Source organism: Protopterus annectens, chromosome 3.part0 (assembly GCF_019279795.1).
Source record: "Protopterus annectens isolate FY-2018-M chromosome 3.part0, PAN1.0, whole genome shotgun sequence".
NCBI lineage: Eukaryota > Metazoa > Chordata > Ceratodontiformes > Protopteridae > Protopterus > Protopterus annectens.
Window position 1 is genome coordinate 459565549 of NC_056731.1, and position 17156 is coordinate 459582704.

At 35.9% G+C, this 17156-nt stretch overlaps 1 protein-coding gene across 1 annotated transcript in view; it reads right to left on the reverse strand.

The window, feature by feature from the left end:
- MARCHF6 (membrane associated ring-CH-type finger 6) overlaps positions 1 to 17156 on the reverse strand; it is a 2699933-nt gene that overhangs the window by 1521191 nt on the left and 1161586 nt on the right. The gene's annotated exons all lie outside the window — the stretch shown is intronic.

Genomic DNA, 17156 nt, shown 5'->3' on the forward strand with positions numbered 1-17156 from the left:
TGGATTCACTTGTCTCAAAAAACAGCTTTTCAGCTTCACTGGGACAGACTGAAGTTTTGGATCCATTCTTTCTGCTGAAGAAAGAGATGATGCCCAAGTTCCTTGGATGCAGCACACTGACAAACCCATCCTAAAAGTTAAGAGTAGGGAGCAGGTCAGTAGGTATGTCTGTCAGGCAGACCTACCCCCCCCCCCCCCCCGGAGCTCCACAACAGCTGTCTGGCTTTGGAACGCATGCCCACCTGCACATTTGCAAGCTTCCTGAATGTGCTCACCAGGTTTAAACTCAGATGGAGTAACAGTTAAAGTTCTCACTAAGTGCCACCCAAGTGACATGCTTCCCTTCCACAAGGGACAGCCAAGCCTGCATCAGCCACTCCGCTCCGTCCCATCCTACCAGTTCAATTCCTCCAGTGGCTAGCTCTCTAACTGAACATAGGTTGGCAGTGTAACAGTCAGGCCTTTATACTTCTATTCCATGAGAGAAGTATTTTTTTTTTGTTTAAAAAATACAGCTGCTAAAATAAACACTGAAATGCAGTGCCAGTGGTGCAACAGTTAACACACACTTTTGGTGCAGAATAAGGGACATGTTGCACTCCTGAGCATGTTATCCTTCATATCGGACAGTAAACACAGTCCGCATCTACTCAAGTTAGTGGAAGCTCAGACTGGATGTAAAAGATTCCACGGCCCCTATCAATAAGAGTAGGGGTGCTTTATTAATATTTACATTTATTCATACAAATATAAAGAAATTAAATCAATTACGTGCACACTATTTTACATTCATACTTCAACATAAACTTAACTCATTTCTTTGCATATTTACATTTTATCCCTCCACACTTTCTTTTACAGCCATCTTCTTTTTTTAATGCATCATCCTCTTCCATTTTCTTGTTCTATAACAAAATCTCACATCTTTGTCCACAGCACCCATATCATCACAAACAGTACTTAACCCCATTCATAAATATTACACATCTTTACTTGATTTTGTTTCCCATACATCACATTCATATTTAAAGTCTTATCAACATTCATTTTTTAAATTTTCCTAAAATTCTTTATTCTTCTTGCAAACCAGAAAACAATGTTTTGTTGTTGCTTCATTAAAGGCAATACATCATCTTGCCTCCACCATATTATACTTTATATCCCTTTCAGAGGAAAACTGCCTAATAAAATTCTCAAAAAAAAAAAAAAATCCTCTGCTTCATAAAATTTCTCAAACCTTTGTCTTCTTTTATTGCCTTTTTATCATCAGTTAATTCCATGAGTAAAGCATTTTTTTCTAAAAAATCACATTATACTATTCCTTTTTCATTAACTTTATTTACTTTTAACCATAATTTTTTTGTAGTACTTTCTTCCACACTGTCCCTTTTTCTATTTCCCTATTTTTCTTCATACACATTTTTATATTTTTCATATAGCATCTTACCTATCATGTCTTTCACCTCTCCCATTACCCAAAATAAATAAGTGCATCGCTATTTTTTAAACAGCTCTTTTATTCCCATAGACACAAAGTGTAACACTTGATTTTTTAAACACCTTTTTTATTACAAATTATCCGTCTTCTCACCAGCTTCAGCCTTGAGTCACAAATGCAGCTAAAAAAAAATCAAATTTTTTTTTTTCCATTTGAAGGGGAAATGCATTTCCCCCATGCTATTTTTCCTAACACAAGTATTCAGCATATCTTTTTCTGAAGAAAAACATTCCAGCAAACTAAAAAAATTGTTTCATTATCTCTCTCCATTAACTTATTACACTTCCATAATCGCTAAATGTGACTCCCAAGATTTACTTTTCTTTCGAAACTTATTCCATTTTTTATTGCACCCTTTCCTTTGCACTTCATTTTAACTGCAGACTAGCAGCTTTTTGAGCCTTATTACAACCTCACTTACTCATCCTTTGTTTATTAAAACTAAATCATCAGTATATACCATACATATTGGTAATGTAATATTTCCTTCCACCTCACATCTTGCACCCGTCATTTCATACATACAAGTCTGTACTGCTAAATTCTTTACTAATACAAACAGGCACATACTTAACCAGCATCCCTGCTTAACTCCTCTCTTTCTCTTCTAACTTATTTTTCCACATGTCCATCATAGCTTGCATCCAATATTTTCATAACATTAACATTTTTTTCCCCTATACCATACATCTCAAATCTGCAACACTGCTTCATGGCTAAGTTTAAAAAATGTTTTAGCTAAATCTCAGCCTATCAGTCTGCTTATTTTCTTTCAGTATCATATCTACTAATTTCACAATAATTAACATTTATTTCACCTCTCTTCCTTATACATCATAACTCCATCTCCAACTATTTCATATACTTTCTCCATCCTATTTTCCAATACTTGAATATTTTATACTCCGTATTCCTTAGTGTTATGGACCTCCAATTTTTTCTTTTCTTTCATAATTTTTCCTTATGAATTGTATCACTCCACCATATGACTTCCATTATACCTTCTGTCACACATTCATTTATTAAAAAAAAAAACTTCTCTAATCTTTATTCATTTCCTTTTACTACTTGATTTATACCATCTAATCCTGGTGATGACTCATTCTTTTATCACCTTCTCTTTTTCTGTTGTATCATTTTCTAAAAAACCCTTAATTTTTGATGCATTGTTTCACTTTCCCTTATTGTCCATCCATTTCCTCTTTTTTTGTACATTTTCTCTACAGAACTTTCTACCTCCTTTCATATCATCTTGATTACATTGTACATTTCCTTAGCCATCTAAGATGGCATCCAGCCTTCTCTAGGTTTTAGTTTTTTTCCTAAAGGGAAAACCTCTTTCCTTTCAGAAAAAAACTTGCTTATGTAACGTCAGTTTTACTTTTTCTCTATTATTTCCATATGTTTTTCTATTCTCCTTATCACTTCCTTTTACTTTCTCATAATTCCAATAAACTTATTCATATTTCATCTTACTTTTTTCTTTGATTCTAAATATACTTCTATACTTCTGCTTTAAACTACCCATCACTGTGTTCAACTTCTATAAAATGGTCTCATTGGCATAGGATCTTTTCATAATATTCCCCCTCATTTCTTCCTCCTTTTTAAACTCTGCAGTTAAATCTTATTCCTTTCCCATTCTTCATTACTTAACTGTCTTCCCATTCTAGCCTGTACTCCTCTGTGATCGGAAAACTCTGCCATCTGTAACCCCATTATTTATGTCCTTAAATTATATAATCATTCAGTCTTAAATTCCACTTATTTCCTATTCTTTCCTACTTTTAAATCCCCAATTCCTTAACATTTCAATATCATGTTATTTTTCCCTTCTGTTTTTTCAGGTTACAGTTAAAAATCTGTTACAATTACTACTAGCATATTTACCAACACATTTTTTTTATTTTATTCAAACTCTTTTCTTTCAGTCACATCAACATATGCATTGATAACAATCTGATAAATGTTTGCCTAGTTCTCATTAGACTACCCTTCCTGGTAGTGCAATTTTTGCATCTCAATTTCTTCACTTTTTATAAGAATTCTTATTCCAGGGCATCTCATTTCCTGCCAACCAAAAACAATCCCCCATATTGCCTGCATTCTTTTTTGTTACATCTGGTATTCAGCAAACAAGCTTGGATTTTTTTACACCATTCATCCATCCCCAAAGTCTTGTATCACTTCTAATGCAATTAACATTTGATGCTAAAATTCCTACATCATTCTTTTCCTTTTTATTTTCAAGAGTTTTACTTCTGCATCTTATGTTTTCTTATCCTTCTCCCAAGTCTTCCACTAATGTTTCACTATCTCGATATTTTGTCACAGATTTTCCCTCTCCTTCCTCTTCACTTTCTAAAACAGCAAATATGTTTCTCATCTTATATATTAATAACCTAAGCTTGAACTGCTATTGCTTCTATATGTACCTGTTTGTTGTTAAACCTACCTTCAGTATCCCCCTCCTTCATACCCCTTTTTCTTTAAGCATCTTCTGTAATAATATTTTTTAGTCTTTTTTTCTGATCTTTCCCTCATCTAATTTTTCCTTTTCTAATATGGGACAAGTCAAATCGGAATTGTCCACATTCTTTACATTTTTAAACAAAAACCCTTACAATTTTTTTTTTTTTGCTTTACATTCCGTTTACTTGCTTTGACCACACACTCATTTGTTACAGTCCTGTACTAAATGATTTTCACCACCACAGAAACATGTTCGACACCCCAAACCTAACAAATCCAAAGTAACCATTCCAAATGATAGATTCGAAATATGTTGAATTTTCCCATCCTTTATACCCATTGTTACCCACATTTCCCAGTCCAAAGTCTATACATTTATTTTATCACATATTTTAATTATACGTACTTTACTACACAGAGAAAAGAAAAAGTTTTAACTCATGCTTATCCATACCTGAAAAAGTAAAATGCAAGTTTTCTAAGTTGTAGTCCCAAGCTCTGCAACAGTCTACTACATTTCCTTTTTCTGTATCAAGTCACTTTTTCCAGCAAGTTAAAGCTTTCAAATGTCACTTCACAATTATTTTTAGCTCTCAAATGAATTAATGCTCTTATGTCTTTAATATTAAATCATAGTGGCAAAATAATACTATCTGCAATGTCATACTTGTTCAAACTGCCATCACTTTTACTTTTTACTCTTACCACTGTTCATCTTATCTGTGACTGCTCAGAAACTGCAACTGTCGCCTCTCAGTTCTTTCTTCCTTGCCGCATCTGCATAACTTTTCTGTAACAAAAAACTCTGTTGCAGAGGTAAACTCTGAAAACTGGCTACTGCTCCATCTGAGCATACCTCCATTGTTTTCCCCTTCAACAGCAGTAGTTTGCCTCCAATCTCTCAGTTTCTTCTTATAACAAAAAACTTTGCTGCACAAGTAAACCCTAAAAACTGTCTACTCCACCAGCTAAGCATTCCTTCACCGTTTTTCCTTCACCAGCAGTTGCTCGTGTTTCCAGTATCTCAGCTTCTTCTTCCTTTCTCCATCACAGGTTCATAGATTCATTGGCAATTACTAGGCTAGCTGCCCTTGTGGAACATTTTAAGCCTAGCCAATTTCTCCAAGGTGAGAATCAAACCCTGCACTTAGTGTGTGAGGTAAGTAAAAGTAATGGATTATGCCAACCCCCCCCCCCCCAACCATGTCACTTCAAGATTCTATTTTCTTTGGCTCTGTCTGGTTTATTAAGTTTACCAGCAGTTCCCTCTTCAGCCCTGCAGTTCCAGTTCTGTAAACAGAAGTTATGTACTTACCATAATAGATCAGTCTTGTCAATTTCCATCTTTTCATAAACTATGGGTCTCAGATCCGACCTCTGATCCAGCTTTGGACACTACTAAGCTTTGTATCAAGTTCTTCCCCCTTCCCATAATCCCTGTGTGGAGAGAAAGCTACACCAGATATATTCTGACCACCACCAATAGAAAATTTAAAAATATTAAGGTGTTGGAAGCCAAAAAAATAATCTAACTTAAAAGCAACCAACCTGTGAAAGAAGAGTGAAAAAGAAAGGAAAAACCTTCAGGACCCAGGGCAAGATCACCCATTTTGGAATGAGAACACAAAAAAAACTGTGTATACAAAAAAATGAGAAGGAGGATGGTGGGAGGATAGCTGAGGAAGAACAAAAACAGACAAAAATTCTATCATTCTGATGAGTACACAACTTCTTTATCTGATGTTATCGTTTCTGTCCATTCCTCAATGTATGAGAAAAAATCCCCCAGCTACTTTCTTATTTGGGAAGTATTATGGAAGGATATTCTGGAGCACAGCTGAACCAGAGAGGCTCAAGAGCTGGACTGCATCTCCAACTGACAGTGAGAGATAACAGATATGTACCGTGGACCATGCCGCTGCAGCACATCATCCATTAGTACACTAGAGAAGATGGTTGTAGATGAGGCCACAGATCTACGACTGAGACTTTGGGTTTGAAGGAAGAGGCAATCATCTGTCTTCATGGACAATGCACTGACAACCAGCTTGAGAGGGTGACTTAATACTGCTGTTCCAAATTTAGCAGTACAGGAGGACACAAACAAATGATCAGATTCTCTGAAAGGTTCTGCCTGATGTAAATAAAAATGAAACTGATGATGAAAAGCTAGTAAATATAAAGTATACTCACCCTTGTCTGGAAGGTTTATGGACTAATGGATGATTCAAAAGCCACCTTAAAGAAAAGAGAGGCTGGTTTGCAGTGACACCTTATTTGTGAAAAATAAGGTAATTAGATTTGGGCCCAAAGAAATTCCCTCATCATTCTATCCACATCACCTTTTGTTAGGCTCTAAGATGATCTTGGTGGCCTAAGAGAAGTATTAAAGGAAGGTGGACTGGAGAATAATGATGTTTATCCTGTAAAATTGAATTCTATAACTTACAGGCAAATAGGATTAAGAGAAAATGTAGACAACCTCTGGAATCCAATGACTATCGAATCCAAGAGATCAGATCCGGAAAAAATCTATGAAGGGTATGGCATCCAATAACTATCAGATCTGAAAAAGCATTGAATTTGAAGGTCCAGATACCTCAGGTGCAGGAGCAGAGGGTGCTGGATCCAATGATCGCTTCTTAATCAAATTTGAGCTCTCTCTTCCTTATGTGACTCTCTGCTTCTCTTTGGGTCTAACACCCATTTTTTTGAAGATGGAAAAGGGAAGCAGCAGCAGCCACAGCAATTTCCTGATCCAGAAGGGATTTTTTCCTTCTTTGGAAGGCTGAAGGAGCACCTTAGAACGAGTTTACTCCATTTTTTCATTAATGGTCATTTGAACAAAGGCCTTGCAAATGGAGCAGGAGATGTCCAGTTACAAGGCCCCTAAGCAGTACACAAACCTATCAAGTGCACCTGGATTTGGTAGCTTGTGAGAACATGCTACATGCATACATATATTTTAAGCATGGGCATTAACACCCTTCTAACCTGCCAATATACCAAATCAGTTCCCATATCAAATATCCAAGAAGTTATTAAAAATATCCAAATCAGTGCTTGTTTAATATAATTTGGTAATCTGTTCCATGCATCAGCTGCTCTCTCAGAGAGCCACTTACTACACATTTCATTCCTACATAGGTTGCCTGATTATTCTCTATTTTTTAACATTCCTAGTTGTCTCTAAATACCCTACATACACAAATATAAGTTCTCTTCTTAAACATCTGTAAGAGAGACTGTACAAGTTCAAATATTTTAGTCTTTCATAATAACTTATTTTCACATCCATGGATCTCTTGGTATATTTCCACAAAACTCTTTCCCATTTATTCATGCTTGTTTTCTTATAAATCTTCCGTACTGCTATTCCATTCTCAAGTTTGGATCTAATGTAATTACCACACAATGACATTATTTCTCACTTCCTAGACATTATAAATCTTTTTGTACAACCTACAGTTCTACAACTATCATTAACCAACTGGCTGATATGATTAGAAAAACTCAAAGCCGGATCTACCCATATACCCAGTTACATACATAAATCTGCAGTTTCAATCACGGTGCGCTGGATTAAATATTCACCTTTCAATTTATGTCTCAAGTTTCATATGGGTAGCATTTATCATATTATTCTCCTGTGCCCAAATAGTCAATTTAGCCAAGTTCTTTTGCAAATCAGTTTACCCAATTTCAAGTCATTTGCTTACAGCCTGTAGAACTCAGATGAAAACAATTGGTTTGAAAGATACAATCTACACAAGTAAGGGCCTAGAACAGTGTCCTGTGGGACACCCCAACTATAACCAAGAATTTCACCTGTCCAGTAGTTGTATACTTGTCATGTCCTATTTGTAAGCAATCCATCTTAAGAATAAATCAATACCTAGTTGTAATTTACTGATCAGTGTTTTGTGTATGACACTGGCAAATGCTGAATTTAAAACTATATACAATTTTTCATTCATAGCTATTGCTATAATGTTCGCTATCCTGTTACAAAAAAATTAAAGAAATCAGAAGAGGTAACCCAAAAACTTGACTGTAAGCGCTTTCATTCACTCCAGTAAAATGAACTTCTTCAGACAAAATCATGGTTCTAATCCTACTCATTAAATACTTACATGATTAATAATTTAAATAACATTTCACTAATATTTAAAAAACTACATAATATTTAAAAAAAGTACATAATAGATATGCAATTACTCAAACAATGCTTTAAACTTCCCCTAGATATTCTCCCAATTACTAAAAATAACAAAACTTTTTCAAGTAAGGTAAATAGTTAAAATGACAAACTTTTCAATTTAAGCAAACAGGCTATGGAACACACGTCATTTAACCCTGGGTAACAGTAAGCATTAGTGTACAATTGCCACCAAAATTCTTGTTTCTCTAATAAAATTCCCAAATTTCCTCCCCGATCCTTAAATTTTACCCGATCCATTAATCTAAATTTCAAAGCATGTCCTGGATTTTCCTGCACATGGTTTGTCAGTGCATGGTTCTCTTTCCCTTTCCTTATGCTGTATATATGCTCATATATTCTCTCCTTTAATTTGCATTCAGCCTTACCTATATAAAAACCTGCACAGTTTGTTTTTACAGGCAACTTTAGTTCATTCTCCAATATATTTTTCAAGTTAAATCCTTTTTTGTATACAACATTCAGAACTAGCCCCAATTTATTCCAGCAATCTGTATTTTCTAGTAGGACTACCCAATTTTTCTTCATCAGTCATTTATTTTAGCATACATGCTAAAGGTAGTAAAGGCTAATTTCATATTTTTTTTAAGTCTATCATCTTAATTGTCTTGCAAATTAGTATTTAGCGAGCTACTATTCATATCCAAACTCGTAGGTTTTGCAGTACTGGTGCAAATAATCTTATCATCCTTTAGTTCTTAACTTGGTCAATTATTTTATATATAAATATATTAGGACACCCTCTCAAAGAGCATTTTTCAAATTACAACATTCTGCCTGAAAGTCTGTATCCAAGGTGATCTTAGCTGCCCGCACTAGCTGCCCTTTCACTACTAACTTTTTGAAAGAAAGGGTGCCCACTAGAAAAAAGCAGGAATACATTGGAATAGGTTTCCTTTCTAAATATTTTTGCCACAAAACATGATTAGTTATGTCTTTTGAAAAATCTACACCTAGACAGGCTATTTTTTTCCTTATGAAACATGTATGCAAACTCTATATAAAAAAAGCAGTGCTTCTATTCATAATTCCCACTATCTCATCTGCCTTTTAAATATCACCTGTCATCATAACAAAAATGTCGTCCAGGTATCAAGTATAATTAAACGCTGGCCATAATGTTCTCATTGTTAAACATGTAATGGTTCTCCCAATAGGCCATCACGATGTTCAAAAAACTGGCCCTGTTAGGGGACCCCATGGCCACTGCCTTTTTTGTAGATAGTAATTTCCTTCGAACATGAAATAATTGCTCTAAAATATAATATCTAATAATTCCTCCACTAATCTTAGTTCTTTATTCGGCATCCCTTTCTCTTATAAAAAAATCTATGATCCACTCTATCCCTACTTGGTGGGGGATAACTGTGTATAGATCTGTAACATCCACGGTTAGAAAATTTGATTTAACAACAAATTTCTGTTTGTTCATTTCCCCCAAGAAATGCCAAGAATATTTCCAAAGATGCCTCTCTTCACTGACATTTTTTTAAGCAAATGTTCTACCACTTTAGCACAAGCATACATTACTGAATTTCGTCCATCTACAATGGGTCTCACAGGTGGGTCTTGTAAGTAATGTATTTTTGGCCTACCAAACATCACTGGAGTAATAGGTGCCTGCATGGTCAAGTAGTGAAATAAGTTAATATCAATTTGGCCACAAATAAACGGCACCATTCAACTAATTTAATGTAATGCTTTCATAAGTATCAGTAGACAAAATTTTAGACATTCTAAAGGAATCTTCTTTTTCCATAAAAACTAACCCCTTTACCAGTTTTCATAACCCTCGTGTTAGTTGACTTCAAATTATTCAACAGAAGCCAATCATCTTCAGTAGTATTGTACCCTCTCCAGTTTTTGTTTTGACTGATGTATTTTCTAAAATCTACTTCACACATCCTTTCAAAAAGTATGCAACAGCGGGTGCAATGGGGGATTGAACAAACTGGAGATTGAAAATGCATTACTACTATTTTCATTAGCACCAAGAATCAATTGTAAGATTAGTTTATGTAAATATATTTTAACGGCCATCAAGTTAGGCATGCTCACATTTCTCAAGGGTACAAATGTAAGCCCTTTAGCCAAAAAATCAATTAGCTCACATTCAAAAGGTGTAAACTTAAAAACATTGAAGTCACCTTGAGAGTTCATTATAGTAGGTCCAGTCTCACACTAGCGTTTCAAAGCAGTGTTCAACCTGGACAGACATATATTCCAGTTCTTCTTGAATGCAGTCCATTATTGCCTCCGTTTGTTCTTGTATTTCCTCGTTTTGCGATTTCCCGCAGCAGTAGCACGAAAATTTTGATAAGTAGACTGATGAGGCCCAGCATTCACTCCCTGTTGTTGCTGAACTTTTAGACTTTCACTACGTCTAACCTGTTGTGTTCCTTCTTCCTTAGTCATTGCTAGGACAGGATGTGGTCTGATTTTGTCTGAAGTTCATTTTACCAGTGTGAACGAAAGGGCTTACAATACACATTTTTTGGATTACCTCTTTTGTGGATTTACTTAGCTCTCTGGTCTTGTCTTTTATATATCCTGTTACAGGCGGTACTAGATCTACTTTCAACATACAAATGTTAACATATGGTTTCAAGTCCCAACCTTTCCAGTTCTGATAATAACTTATCCAATATTACATTCTCCCTTATTTTTCCACAACATATGACTCTGGGTTAACTGTTCTACTACCCTTGCCCTTAAAGACAAGTTTAATAAGAGCATGTCTCCAGTCTTGAGGAATCTCCCCATATTTACGTGATCTAGTAAGTTCATAGATATAATGGTAGTAAAATTTCTTGTTGAAGTGTTCCCAGGTCATTATAACTTATTTAGGTCTCCTCCTAGTGCTTTGTTTGGATCCAGTTTGCATAGCTCTTTTTCAATATTTTGATTCTATTATCTGAGGTTTCCTGGATATCACTAGAACAACTTAACCCCTTTGTGAAGCCAAACTGTTTTGCATAAGTTTTTTAAATATGTCTAATATGTTGCATCTGAAAATGAATTTTAGACTACACACAGTATCAATTTTTATGTCTTAACTCCTTCCACATCTTATGTATCTAAAACTGTTTTCCTATGATGCTCAACATCTTTATATACATTTTCTACAATTTTTTCTTGATCTTGTTTCACACTGTGCTTAATGTGTTTGTCCAGCTTATTTCAGTTTTCAAAGATGTAGTTCTTTTACATTTAATTTTTATTTTTTGTCTCCCACTTTAATCAGGTATCTTGTTCCTGTGGAAATATATTCCCTTGATGTTGTACGCCTACATCCTGATATTAACAATTTTTTGATTTTTTTTCCCACCCAATTTCTCAAGACTTTCCACATTCCTTCTGCAGTTTTTCTACTGAATCCATCACTCCAATTAGTTTTACATAGTGACTGTTTTGCTTCCATATAAATCTGTAATTACTCTTCTGTGCACTGGTTTAGATTTCAGTTTAGCAGAATTATCTGGGAATAAATTAACCTTTATAACACCACAATCACTGCACACCAACAATGATAAAACTTGACATTACGCAACAGTAATTTCTTTAGGAATGCAAACAGTGTCTAGTATGCTCCTTTCCTTTTGGTAGATTTTTTTTAACAATATGAAGCAACTGCTGTTCCTGAACAAATGTGAATAATTTCCTTAGTAATGTTGTTGAATCAATATTATTCCAGTCTGGTTCTGGTAAATTTAGGTCCCTAGCCACTATTACTCCCTCCTGTGTTTCATGCATGAAATGTATGAATTTCTCTAGTCCATCACCACTTGGGGGGTCTACACACTCCCAACAATTCTTACATGTTCCAGGGTGGTATTCAGTGTCAATTACACAATCTATAGTATTGGTGTTAACATTGAACATGTACTAATCACAGATCTTATGATTATCTTTAATCCTTATAAAAACACATCCACCTGATTTTTTTTCTGTTATAATGTCTTCCAGTAAAAACATTTATACACTAAAAGAACTGGTTTTCAGTCACTGATCTTTAACCATGTTTCACAAACATCAATCTTGTGGAACATAGCAAATTTTCCAATAATAAAATAAATTATTAACTCATCACAACATTCCATGTTTGTTGTCCATCTCGCCTATATTCTTGCTGGTTGGGTTTGAAACAGAGCATCAGTTCCGACCAGGCCTAATACAAAAGCTCAAGAGCTTCCACTAGCTTGAAGCTAACCCCTAACCTATGATGCACTGGGTAAGTTACCCAGATCTTGTTTGCAAACAGAAGCAGTAGCAGTACTTCTACCTATTCATAACAGGTTCTCCAACTGCAGAAGGAAAGAAATCTGACTCCAAAACCAATATTTTATATATATACAAACATACACACATACATAAATACACACACACAAACACACACATACAAGATTGTCCGCCCGGTCCTCCAGGAACGAAGGAGGGGAAAGGTGGGTAGGATGAAAGAATATAGGCAAGATGGACAACAAACATGTAACGTTATGGTGAGTACATAACTTCTTAATGTTAGGTTGTCCAATCTCGCCTCAATTCTTGCTCATCGGGACAGCGTCCCTAGTACCTTTATCCTAGGGTGACTAAGGAAAACAAGCTCTTCAATACAGTGGAAACTAAGGAAGACCTGTTCCACAAGGCCACACCTACTTTGTAATGAGTAATAAAGTTATGAGGCCACACCCATGTGGCAGCTGCACCAATAGAGTCCATAGGAAGTCTAGCCTGGAAAGCAGAGGATGTTGAAACCACTCTTGTGGAGTGGCCCTTCACTTTGACTGGTAATTGTCTGTTATTACTGTATGAGAAGTAAATGCAGTCTGTAAGCTATTTAGATGAAGTTGCTTTAGAAACTGGCAATCCTTTCCTTTTGTCAGAAAAGGACAAAAATCTGGTCAGACTTTCTGAAATCTTTGGTCCTATGCAATTAGGAGTGTAGCCATCTATGTACTTCTAGTTGATGCAATCTGCATTCTGCCTTGTCGCTACAGTTGGGAAAAAACACTGGAAATTCAAGAGATGGATTCAGATTGTTTTCTGAACAGACTTTCAGTAAAAAAGAGGGATTAGTTCTTAGAAATACTCTGTCTTTGTAAAATAAAATATATAAAGTGGGCGTATAGAATGTGCTTGGAGTTCTGACACTCATCTGGTAGAGGTAATGGCTACTAAGAAAAGTTTTCCACGAAAAAAATTTATATCACAAGATGATGCAGGTTCAAAGGGTGGCAAGACTAAGGCAGAAAGAACAAAATTTAGGCCCCAAGGGGCAGGAGGTTCTCTGATTGGAGGTCTGAGTAAGAAGGTACCTTTCAAAAAGGCCTTGCATAACCTGTGGGACATCATAGGCATTCCCATCTCACCAGTAGGAAAATTAGAAAGGACTGCTAATTGTACCCTGATGGTAGCTGCTGCTGCCCCTTTGTCAAAAAGTTTGGAGAGAAATTCTGTAACTGCAGTGACAGAAGCCGCAAAAGATTCTATATTGTGCTCAACAGCCCAGTAAGAAAATCTTTTCCAATTACTTGAATACAGTTTCCTCGTAAATGGTTTGTGAGAAGAAAGCAAGATATGTTTAACTGCCGGGGAAAAATCTTAACACCTGGCTACACGTGGAATTGGAGCAGCCATGCTGTCAACTTGAGGGTCTGGAGGACAGATGGAACATTTCTGATGAGTGGGTTAAAAGGTCTGGAACTGGGACCAGAATCCATGGCTCCTCCAGAAGATGGGCCCAGAAAAGGGGAACCAAATTTGTCAAGGCCAGTAAGGTGCAATGAGTATCATAGTGCTTTTCACCATGCTGGCTTTCTGAAGTAGTTTGGGTATTAAGGGGAAGGGGGTAATGGCATAGATAAGTCCTGGGGGCCAATCGTGAACAAGCACATACCTTGGCGACATCCTCGGAGGGGGAATGAGGGCAAAGTAGCTGCTGCATTTGGCGTTCATGGAGGTGGTGAAAAGGTCGCACCAAGGCTGGCCCTATTTCTGGATGATCTCTTCCACAATTTCTAGTTTTACGGACAACTTGTGAGGCAACAGAATCGCTCTGCTGAGTTTGTTTGCTATCACGTTGGATTTGCCCAGGATATGCATCACTATTCAGAAACCATTGAGAAGTGACAGCCCAGAGCCACACCCACTGTGCTTCTCAACATAGGGGATACAATTCGGCTCCTCCTTGTTTATGTACCACACTACTGACATGTCTGTCTGAATTGCAACTGTTCCTATCAGGAGAGAGTCCGGAAATGCCTGCAACGCATACACCACCACTCTCATCTCTAGGACATTGATGTTCAAGTGGCTCTCGTGTTCTCGCCATAAGCCTTGGACAGACATTCCCAGATAATGCCCCACCCACCCAATCTGAGAAGTGTCCATGGTCAGTACTGCTGCTGGTTATTTTCAAATTCCGTTGCCCTTTTCAATTTATTATACTCACTGTATATTTCTCTAGTTACCACCCTGTCAAAAGTATCTATAGTGGGATGATTCGGTGGTGTAAATTTGCTCTTAGTTGTGAAAGATGAGCATACTTTATCAACCCCACCATTGTTCTTACTGGTAATCTTATCCTTAAATAATACATCTAAATTAATTTAAAAAAAAAATCATAATTTTAATAATAAATTGAAAAGGGCAACGGAATTTGAAAATTTGACACAAGACGAAATTGCACTATTACACGCTCTAAAAGAAGACAGCTCCATTCGAATAATGAAACCCGACAAAGGGGGGGGGGTATTGCTATTTATGACAATTTGATATATACTCAGAAAATTTATGATATATTGTATTCTACAGGAAATTATGAAACCATTTCTTGGAATGAGTTACATATAGCTTACCAACGATTAGATTCTTATGTTGAAAAATATTTATTAGATGGAAGAATCACAGACGAAATATACAAGTTCATCAGGGTAACACATCCCAAGGTAGCTACTATGGTAGGGATTCCTAAGACACACAAGGATACAAAAGACCCCCCACTGAGACCTATTGTATCGGGTAGTTACTCCAAAACTTTTCAAATGGGGAAATTTATTGATATAAAATTAAAAAATGTCTACACTATTATTTCACATATGGTGAAAGATTCTTGGTGTTTTCTTTCAAAGTATCCAGTGCACGTCATTGGAAATGGTTGTTCCACAGTTATAGTCACAATAGATGTGATAGATCTTTTTTCATGCATCCCTAAAGTGGAAGGGTTGGAAGCATTTACCAACAGTTTGATGAGACACACTGATTTAGAATGGGACACTATATGCTTGATATCTGAAATGATGTCCTTAGTATTAGAGAATAATTTTATATACTTTGAAGGCGAGCTCTTCAGACAAACCAGAGGTGTGGCAATGGGGGCAGCGTGCGCCCCCATTTACGCCAATCTGGTAATGTTGAATTTGGGAGGATAACGTGTTATTCAGGAGTAAATATTATGCGAATGTTAAATACTATTCAAGGTTTTTGGATTATATTTACATTCTATGGCAAGGTGGTGAAGAGGAATTATTAGAATTCATGGAGTTTATTAACAGCGGTGAATATTTGAAATTCACACATTCTATTGATCCGAAAGACTTGCCCTATTTAGACACGTATAGAACACATGATGAAGGTAAAGTGAGCTCCAAAATACATAGGAAATCCACTTTTTCCAAAAATTATCTCGATTACACTAGCTGTCATCCTCCAAACGTCAAGTACAACGTTTTTAAGGGTCAATGCGTGCAGCTAGAATGGTATCAGAATTCGATGAAATGCAAAAATAACTTGCGCACATTAAACAACTCTTTTCTCAAAGAGGGTACCCCTTAGATATGATGGATGATGTTGTGTCCTATATTATTGACAACTGGGGCACAAAATACAAACCTTTATTAGGCTCGGGTGAAATCCAGATTAATCCTATTCTTAACAATGATGGTGTTAGCTCCGGGTTTCATAGAGCTTGTATCGTGCCTTACAATTGAGGGGTTGATAATATCAAGGAAATCATTTACAAGTTTTGGTACCTGATTAGTACTGAACCGGGTTTGGTCAAAGTCTTAGGTACTAAACCGAAATTTGTTTACAGGATGGGACAAAATTTGAAAAAATTATTAGAATATCACAAAGGCAAAAAAACGAACATACCCAGGAGCGCTAGAAGCAGAAAATGTGGATTCTGCAACTATTGCAAATACATGTCAATGGAGGTTAAAATCTCACTACACAATGGATGTAAGAGCTTAATTGTTTGTAAGGAGGGCAACTGCAATACGAAACAAGTTATTTATTTAGCTAAGTGTGAGGTCTGCACAGCATTTTATGTTGGCAGAACAGAACGTTGCCTCAAAAAACGTATCTACAATCACATATATAGCATTAAGACCAAGGATACAACAAACGCACTGTACAGACATGTAGAGTTATTTGGAGAACAACACGCATTTAAATTTGTTATTTTAGAAGTTATTCTTAATGATCCCAGGGGAGGTGATATTAAGGGATTACTAGCATTCAGAGAAACATGGTGGCAAATTTTTCTTGATGCCACCAGCCCACCAGGGTTAAATAATAGTATATCCATTAAATCTTTGTTGTTTTAGGAATATGGCTGCATTATATGACAGTGACAACTGATTGTGTCTCATTGTTTGGCTTACGTTCAACATGGTATACTTGTCGTAACTATTTCTTTGATGCATCAGTTGATGTTATTTTTTATTTTTAACATATTTTTAGACAAATACTGCTTTTGTATACATTATTGTACAACTAATATTGATAGAAGGGTATTATAATCAAATTTTATATAAATTTTATATAAATTTTATATATATCCAATATAAATTTTATATACATTTTACTTTTTTAATCACTTTCTTAGATGTTTTTATGCCCCTCATATATTACTATACAATTTATATTATATAATTTATATGTTTACATACTCTCTTTTGAGTTGAT